Below are 9,353 nucleotides of genomic sequence, written 5' to 3' on the forward strand. Positions count from 1 at the left end.
CAATGGTGTGCCCTTTTATACAAGAATGGTATGCACAGGTTTTGTTTGGATTGACCCATTGGTATGGATTCTCTAATACCACAGCGGGAACAGGGGTGACGTAACCAGTGACTTTTAACCTTACATACAGCTGGTCGATGGGTTCAGCAATAGCGGTGTATTGTTAGGGTGGCTTGTGGTCAAAATTGGGTCGTGGTCTTGGAATGCTTTGGCAAGTTGGAGGTGACTGGAAATGAGATGGTTGGGAATTATAGGTATGATAGACAGTGGCTGGTTGGGAATATCTGGGAGATGATTGTTGATATGTGGGTGGTGGTGCTTGGTATATAGGTGGAGGTGTTTGATATGTGGATGGTGGTGCTTGGTATGTGGGTGGAGGTGTTTGATATGTAAGCGGAGATTTCGGGCCTTGAGCCACCATTACTGCCCCAACGTCTTTCTTCTTTGATACGCCGCCTGATTGTAATGCCTTTTTTGTGTCCTGTGCCTCAAAGTTTGTTACCATCCCGCTTTTGATGCCTTCTTCGATTCTTTCCCCAAGTTTGATGATATTAGAGAACTTATGGTTTTCAATAACCATCAATCTTTCATAGTATTGCAGATCCTGTGCTCTGACGAAGAATTTGTTCACCTGTTCCTCGTCCAAAGATGGCCTGACATTGGCTGCTTCTGACCTCCAACGAGTAGCATACTCGCGGAAAATCTCGGAGGGCTTCTTCTTGAGGTTCTGAATGTAGAAAACATCTAGTGCATTTTCTGTGTTGAACCTGAACCGGTCCATGAAATTTGATGCCATACTCACCCAGTTGGACCATTTCTTAGGATCCTTGTTGATGTACCAGGACAAAGCGTCTCCCATAAGACTCCTCATGAAAAGCTTCATCCAGATCTTTTCATCCTTTCCGACCTCGACAAGCTTGTAACAATAGGTCATCAGATGAACCCTGAGTCACCTATACCGTCAAACATCTCGAACTTGGGAGAATTATACCCCCCCTGGCAGCTCTATATCTGGCTGTATGCATAGGTCTTCATAGTTCAAACCTTCTATTCCTTTGCCACCTTCGACAACCTGAACCCGACTTGTCAATTTCTTGAGTTCTTCAGCCATATTATTGATGAGCAGGTCCTTCTCAGCGGATTCTGGTGTATAGGAAGTTGGTTGAGTAGAGTGAGGTACGGTTTCCACATATATAGGGTTGTTTTGGCAAGTGCCAGGGACTTGGGTGTAGTGATGGTCATTGGTTGAGTTTTGAGGATCGGGAACGGGTTGTGGTGTGTTTTGGGGAGTGTGATAAATGGTGGTTGGTGGGTACTCAATTGGTTGATGGTGGTGTTGTGGCGGAGTTGGTATCGGTAAAGAATTGAGATTTTGAGGTGGGGTTGCATATTGATGTAGTACATGAGGGTTTTGTGGATGTTGGTTTGGTGTGTTTTGTGGAGGTGCTGGATTCTTTGTGTTTTGTTAGTTAATGTCGGGCACATTCAAAGTGAGGGATAGGTTTGCCAAGTTGCGAACCTGCTCAAGCTCTCCCTATAGCTCCAGTATCTTTTGTTCTAACCTCAAAACTAAATCATTTGGTGCCGGAGAACTCCGGCCATTCGAAGTTTCTGCATTTTCCACATTCTCTTTTCGAATACCACTTAAATCGTCCATTTTAGCTTTCCCTTTGCCCTTTGTATTACTTGGAGGAGGAGGTGGTGGAGGGCCTCTAGATCTGGTGTTATACGCTAATGATGCCAGTATGAGCGAACCAGCCTTAGGGGATAGGAATAAAAATAAAGAAAAACAAAAGTTAAACAACTCAGTAAGGATTGTGAAATATTTGCAGCATTTAAACACATATTGCGCGAATGTAAATTCGCGTCCTACTTTGGGAACCTCGTTGTGCCCGAGGTAGGCCTAGCGACAAATAAATTTGGAGAAATTTAGTGCCAATAATTGCCTCATTTCATTAATGTAAAAGTAAACGCCCCAAAACAATATAAGATAATGTTGTTAATGGCTCTTGGCCTTATTACATTAAAAAGGAAAGCAAGTAAATCTAATCTACTTGGTCCCAGAAGGACCTTTCCAGACCGGATGCTGTTATCAATCAACTCTCCCAGCTCGCGCAGGTTCAACAGTAGGAATGCTCTTACCAAATGCCCTCCTTCATTTCCTTCAGCGTTCTGACAGTCGGTGACCCTCTTCCTTATCTTCCCTTCCAATTCCATTAAACTGTACTCCAGATATTCCAGCCTCTCGCTGGATATAACATCACTTTCTCTCCACTCGTTAATCATTTCCATATTCGCCTTATGCTGCGCCACATGCTCAGCCTCAGACTCTCGAACTCTTTTCCGCAGCTTGTTGTACTTCACCTCAGCTTCGGCAAACTCATCTATGACCCTATTTCCTGGACCAACCCTTGGCTCAAAGACTCCTGATAGATTATCATCCAACCATGTGGGGTAAAAGTATGAATGGCCCGCATGGTATCTGTCCGGCTCGATAGTATCCTTCTCCACAATAATCTTCAAAGTCCACATATGTTGTACTTTGTTCTTATATGGGATGGCGTCACCCTGAAAATCAGCTATGAAGTGACTCATCTTGGCGACCCGTGGTACGACCTGTCTCCTGCTTGCTTATCTCACAATCCTGAGGGGAGCATAAGGATATATCCCCATCAACCCGATCAACACTAAATGTAGGACATCTCTGGATCTTATGATGAACTCGTCGTTGGGGAACCATTCGAACATCCACTGAACCTGGTCTTCAGTCAGCTTGTTGAAAAACTGTACCCACGCCACAACATCCTTAGGTTGATCGAACATGTCTGGAAAGTTCTAGACAACCTAAGGTTTTTAAAAGGTAAAAACTAGGCGACAAGAAAATAACATGTACGACAAGAAAATAGGGGCAAACAGTTAGAAGGCTCATATTTACCTCCGCATGTATATAGGCAAACAAACAGCACGTCTAAAACACAAATTTCAGAAATCCTAAGAACATGATATATAGATGAATGTTACAAATTCAGGATATGCATAAGGAAAGTGGCAGAATCCTAACCGGTTTGCCTACTGGTTTTTTATAGCCTGTTAAGCTTAAGCAATTTAACACAATCAAACGCAGTTCCCAGTTTCTGTATATATAGAGACTGATAACCTAAGGCTTGCCTAGACGAGGGACTGTTTACAATCACAATTACAGGAGATGATTAATAGTTTAAGAAATTGTTCAAACTACAAACATGCTATTCTAGATGACAAAGATTATAACATGCATTTTATTTGTATATTTTAGACATGATGTCTATGTGTGAGGCTGCTTAAACCTTTTTATAGCCAACTATTTATTTAGTCGAAGTAGACATGTTCAATGAAATGCAAATAGAGTTCCTAAGGACATGATATATAATGCATACAGGAATGCTAGCCTTATTACGACAGGATTATTAGCCTAGTAGCAGGATCTCTAAGTGACAATACTTGTGCAAGATTAAAGCATGGGATACGTGACATATAGTACTCTGAAGCAATAAGTATGAATACCCTAAGAACAGGTTATCTAATGCACAAGTTCAACAGGGTTTAAATGCAAACAAACATAACAATCCTAAAACATGGCTTCTAACACAGATTTGCAGAATATAAATCCTATAGCATATTTTCTACCCATTTTACCCACAGTACCATACAACTACCCTCCCTTTTCACTAGTCACCCCAATATTTGTTTACAATTAATTATTACAGACCAATGATTGAATAAAATACATAAATAAAAATATAAATTAAGCTATAGGGAGCCTAAAGTAGGCCCAAAGCAAATCCTGGTGTACCAGGCCTTCACTAGTCTCAAATGCCCAAGATTCATTGCCATATTTGTGTCCAGATATGTTAGAGTTCCCTAAGGGCCTCAAGGATCCCGGGCAGTGCTCAACACCCAGACTTTCTCAAATAAAGACTGATTATGTGCAGTGTGGAAGAGCCAGCCCTGATATGCCAGAGTTCATAGAGATCTCAGGGACCTCTAAGCAGTACACATACCAGAGGGGCAGCACTTAATAACCTAAGAATAAGTGAGAGTGTTTGACATGATTTGAAAGAGTTTTGGTAAACAGTATAGAGAGGACTCTTAGAGGTGAATAGATTTTCTGAAAACTAGTACTAATTTGGAGGTAAAACAGCTTGAGAAAAGTATGAAAAACACTTTGAAGTCAAAACACAAATCACAGAATAACCATATTGAGGAACACTTGGCAAGCAGGTTCCACACAAGGAGAGAGGAGTTAGGGATACATAGAATACACCTTAGTGTATAGTGGAGCACAGAAGCAAACAGATGTACAGAATTACTAAGTTAGGTACAAGGGTAGGTGATTGAGACATGGAGCAAAGACGTTGAGAACACATCAACCCCAAACACACAACTAGAGTTGCCTTGAGAGACTAGATGACTTAGCAAAGCAGAGTAGGAAAGGACTTAAATGAACCGACTAGGCAAAACACCACACAAGCATTCATAATGCAAATATGCTAATCACACACTGAGCAAAACAAGATTAGACATGCTAGATAAACAGTAGACATGCAAGTAAAGTTGAGACATGCTAATCACATATTGAACAAGACAATATTAGGCATGCTGGATCGACAGTAGACAGGCAAGTAAGGTTGAGGCATGCTAATCACATATTGGAAAAGACAATATATTAGGCATGCTGGATAGACAGGAGTAGAAAATTAACTCATGACTGATGAACTAAGGCAGTAATGAAACACATAATGTTTAGATTCCAAAATTTAATTAGAGGCATACCAGTTAGAGAAAGAGAACACAAGAAGTAAGATAGGTTTTGTGTAATTTCTAGCCTTAGCTTACGGCTGGCAAGGCTAATGAAAATCACAAGTAGCAGGAAGAACAAAGAGAGTTTTTAGAGTGTAAGAATAATGGTGAACTAATGTCGGTGTCCTGAAGGAGCAGAATGAGAGTGTATATATAACACTTTGGGGAGTACAACAAATAAGGTAAAAATCATAATTCAATCATTAGGAGCAATTAATCAATCACAGAGTCCATTCCTATAGAGGAATCCGGAATAGATCCCTTAATTCGGGCAATTAATTAACGGTCAAAACTGGGACTCAAATAAGGTAATAAATCAACACCAAACCATATAAGGAGTCTATCAAGTCCCCAAGACTGATAACTAATTAAGGCAAATATAGTTAGTCAAAAATAGGGAAACAATTAGATTCCGAAAAATACTGATTTTTGTAGGAAAGAACTATTCAAATTTTCCCAAATCAATTAAGCAAAAGAAAATCCAAAAAAATGCTGGAATTAATAGGAAAATCACTCACATCCCTAACTATAATTAGATAATACGACTGGTTCACAGTCATAAACATAATATCATTAAGAAAAAAATGAAGAAATCAGTGTTACCATCAGATACATCTAGGCTCGAGCATATATACGAAAATTAACCAAACACGTAAAGAGAGGAACAGGTTAAACATTGAAAGTAGAAAAACCTCTTGAAGAGGAGACTGGTAAGAACCCTAATTTGAAAATACTTAAAGAAGGGAAACAACCATGGAAAACTTAAAAGCATGTCAACACACAGAGATTCGAACAACATAAATTAAAGAAATCGAAACTTGAACTAGCGTAGTGCTTAAAAACCGATTAGTAGTAGAGAAGTAAAAGACCCTAAAAGAATAGCCATGGAAGTTTGAAAATACTTCAGATACCCAGAGGTTTGACCAACAAACAATAAGAACAACAAACCCTAATATAACAAAATGTTCAAAAATCGATTAATCAGTAAAGAAATAAAGGAGCCTTAAGGGAAAAAGACAATGACGAACTCAAAATCGCTCCAGATCTACAAGGATCTAGGCGGATTCAAGTGCAAACACTAAGTTTCAAAGAAAAGAGAAAAGGTAAAGAAAATCTGGCCTTTGAATCAAAGATTTGAGCCGTAAAACATTGATAGAAAGCACCCACAGACCATAGACAGACTCTTGAAGAGTTTTAAACGAGTTGGACCAGATCTCTTCGAGGTCCTTCCACGAAACCACACAATCAAGCAACCAGGGGAAATAGGAGACAAGTAGAGGCCTCGTACAACCAGGGAATCCATAGATCGAGTAGCAATCAAAGGGATTAGATTTTGGGTGGCGGCGGATAGGGTTAAAGTTTGGTCTCAGAGAGAATTAGAGAGGAGAAGGTTTCAGGGGCGGCGGGTGTAGAGAAATGACTAGGGTTTAGGGGTAATTTTGGACTAAAAAAGGAAAGGGGGAACGGTGGCCGTTGATCTTTGTGATCAACGGCCAGGATTAAAAGGATTTGGGGCCGGGTTGACTTTTATTGGTTTGGGCTAGGGTGGATTTGGGCTGGTTGGGACCGAATTTGGGCATTTTAATTAGGTTAAGTCCAAATAAAAAAAGGCTATGTGTTAAATACCCAAATAAAATAATTTGTAAGATAATTATTAATTATAAAACATGATTTTTCATGCATGGAAATATTTTAAAAATAGTATTTAGTATTTAAAAAATGCAAATGACCAATTTCTGGTAAAATAATATAAAAAATGTACGCATGGGCTATAATTGCAAAGTTATTGCAATTATAGCCAAAAGGTGCCAATTTGGCTATTTATGAAATAATTTGGACTCAATAGGACCATAAATAGTAATATTAAATCAAGAAATGTTTTAAAAACATTTGTGATGCAATTTGTAATTATTTGTATGAATAAAATACTGAGATAAATTAATTTAAAAAATTAAAAATTATGGAAAAATATCAATTGATGCTAATGTATGATTTTGAAGATATATATGCATTTAACTATTATAGTGAAAAATTGAGTATCAACAACGACGAGATTGAGTCCGTCCTGCTGAAAAAATTCGAAGAAACACTTTCAAAAGGGGCCATGATGTGGTATCACAACCTGTCCCCGAGTTCGATAGACTCATTTGCCATGCTGGCAAATTCTTTTATAAAGGCACATGCCGGTGCGATCAAGGTTGCTACAAGGAAATCCGACATCTTCAAAATCAAACAGAGAGAAAACGAGATGCTACGGGAGTTTGTATCTCGCTTTCAAATGGAGCGAATGGAATTACCACCAGTCTCCGATGACTGGGCAGTGCAGGCTTTCACCCAAGGTTTGAACGGACGAAGCTCGATAGCTTCGAAGCAGCTAAAGCAGAACTTGGTCGAATATCCCGTCGTGACATGGGCGGATGTCTACAATCAGTATTAATCATAGATTAGGGTCGAGGACGACCAACTAGGAGCCCCCTCGGGCTCAATATATCCTAGCAGGCTCCTGGCAAAGGACCGTGCCGCGTCCCCGGAGCGAGCAGTCGAAGCATAGAGGCTTGAAGCGCCATCACTACTAAGGTATAAACGTCTCCCTTTTTATTTACGTCTTACACTAACCCGTGTGTAGGTGTCCGATTAGAAAAATTGGAGCACCTTCTAGCTTGAAGACCTTAGGTTTTAAAGCATGCGTTGCACTCTTTTCCTTCGGTCGGATTTTATCCTGAGAAGGGTTTTACCGGCAAGGTTTTTAACGAGGCAATATCTATATGCTACCTAAGGAGAACTTGACAAGTATTCAAGGCTTCTCTTCAATCAACCTCGAATACTGGGGGGCATCCCCCCGGGAGATCACCTCCCCGGAAAAATCAAGATGAGCCAAAGAGGGTCTCGATAGAAAAATGATGTATCGGGCCAAACGGTCAAATAAACCGTGTCCGCATAGAATAATCGAACCCTCGATGACGAAAATATGAATACTTGTACCAAGTAATCAAAGGAGTATCTTTTACCATCAAAACGCTTCACACTTCAGAGATGTTTGCTATTTTTACAAGAAACGGCCCCAGGGCCAGAAATTTCCCGAACACTCGGGAATCGACATCAAAAACTAGAAGCCGTAAGACCTCCGGGCCGGAAACTTCGAGCTCATAAGCCCTCAATGAGGCAACATCAAGTTTACAAATAACGGCTCCACAGCCAAAAACTTTCGATGTCTCGGGGACTATCACCGACTGTCACCCCATCGAGCTATCAAAACTCGAGGCCATAAGACCCTAAGCAGGAAACCTCGAGTCCGAAAGCCCTCCATGTGGCAATGCTAGAAAATGTAAGACCAACATAAGGCATTATCAACAGTGTAAGACCTCCATAAGGCAACCTCGAGCTCATAAGACCTCCATAAGGCAATACCAAATCTGTAAGACCTCAAGCAAGGCATGAATTATACTTGTACCAAGTAACCTATCTGTAAGACCTCAAGCAAGGCATAAATTATACTTGTGCCAAGTAACAAATCAGTAAGACCTCGAGTAAGGCATGTTCAAATTTATAAGACCTTACAAAAGGCATAATCCCGATCTTAAAGTCAAGGCTATATATTCGAACTTGTACGACCCCAAAAAAGGCATACCCTCGATATAGACGCCGAGGCTACTTCACTCGGGGACTAAAAGGCTACGGCCAAATATAATGACTACGGTCACAAGGATATACCAACCAAACTAACGTGACTCGGGGACGCTCGATCGTCGCCATAAAATCACAGGCCTTCAATTACTTCGAAAATACTTCGAAAAGAACCGGTTAACCAAGCTACCCTCGGCATAAGCAAAAGATCTTCGATCACATCAGCCCCAAACAATAAAAAGGCTTCGAAACAATTCAGCCATCGAGCGAAACCTCCCGAGGTGCTCGTCTATCGTCACATAACAACTCACAATCGAGGTTCTTATCGAACCATCGAAGAGTTGGACGAACACAAAAACCTTCAAAGAGGGAAAAATAAAGCCTATACTAGAGGTCGTACAGACTCTACGCGTAAGAGCCACTATCGCCAGCTTAAATTAAAGGTCGTACCGACCCAACGCGTAAGAGCCACTGTTGCCAGCTTAAATTAAAGGTCGTACCGACCCAACACGTAAGAGCTTAAGCGCCAGCCTATATTAAATGTCGTACCGACCCGACGCGTAAGAGCCAGCTCAAAATTCAAAAGCCTAACAAGTCTTAGGGCCGATTTGTAAGCCTAAGGGTTTTTCACCTCGAAGTCCAGTTCATCGAGCTAATCATTGACAAATGTCAAAATACAAGACAAAGAAAGGAGCACACAAGCGAAGAGAAATTCATGAAAAGAGAAAACCGAAAGGTTTCCTTTTATGTATATGTGTAAAAATACAAAGCTTCATTTACAATGTTCTCTAAGAGAATTATACATAGAATCAGCAAGGAAAGGCCTGTTCTACTTCCCCTCGGGGACTGCGGCTCCATCAGCCTATTCCTCATTATCCTCGGCATCAGAC

The sequence above is a fragment of the Nicotiana attenuata genome, chromosome 9 (genome assembly GCF_001879085.1).
Source record: "Nicotiana attenuata strain UT chromosome 9, NIATTr2, whole genome shotgun sequence".
NCBI lineage: Eukaryota > Viridiplantae > Streptophyta > Magnoliopsida > Solanales > Solanaceae > Nicotiana > Nicotiana attenuata.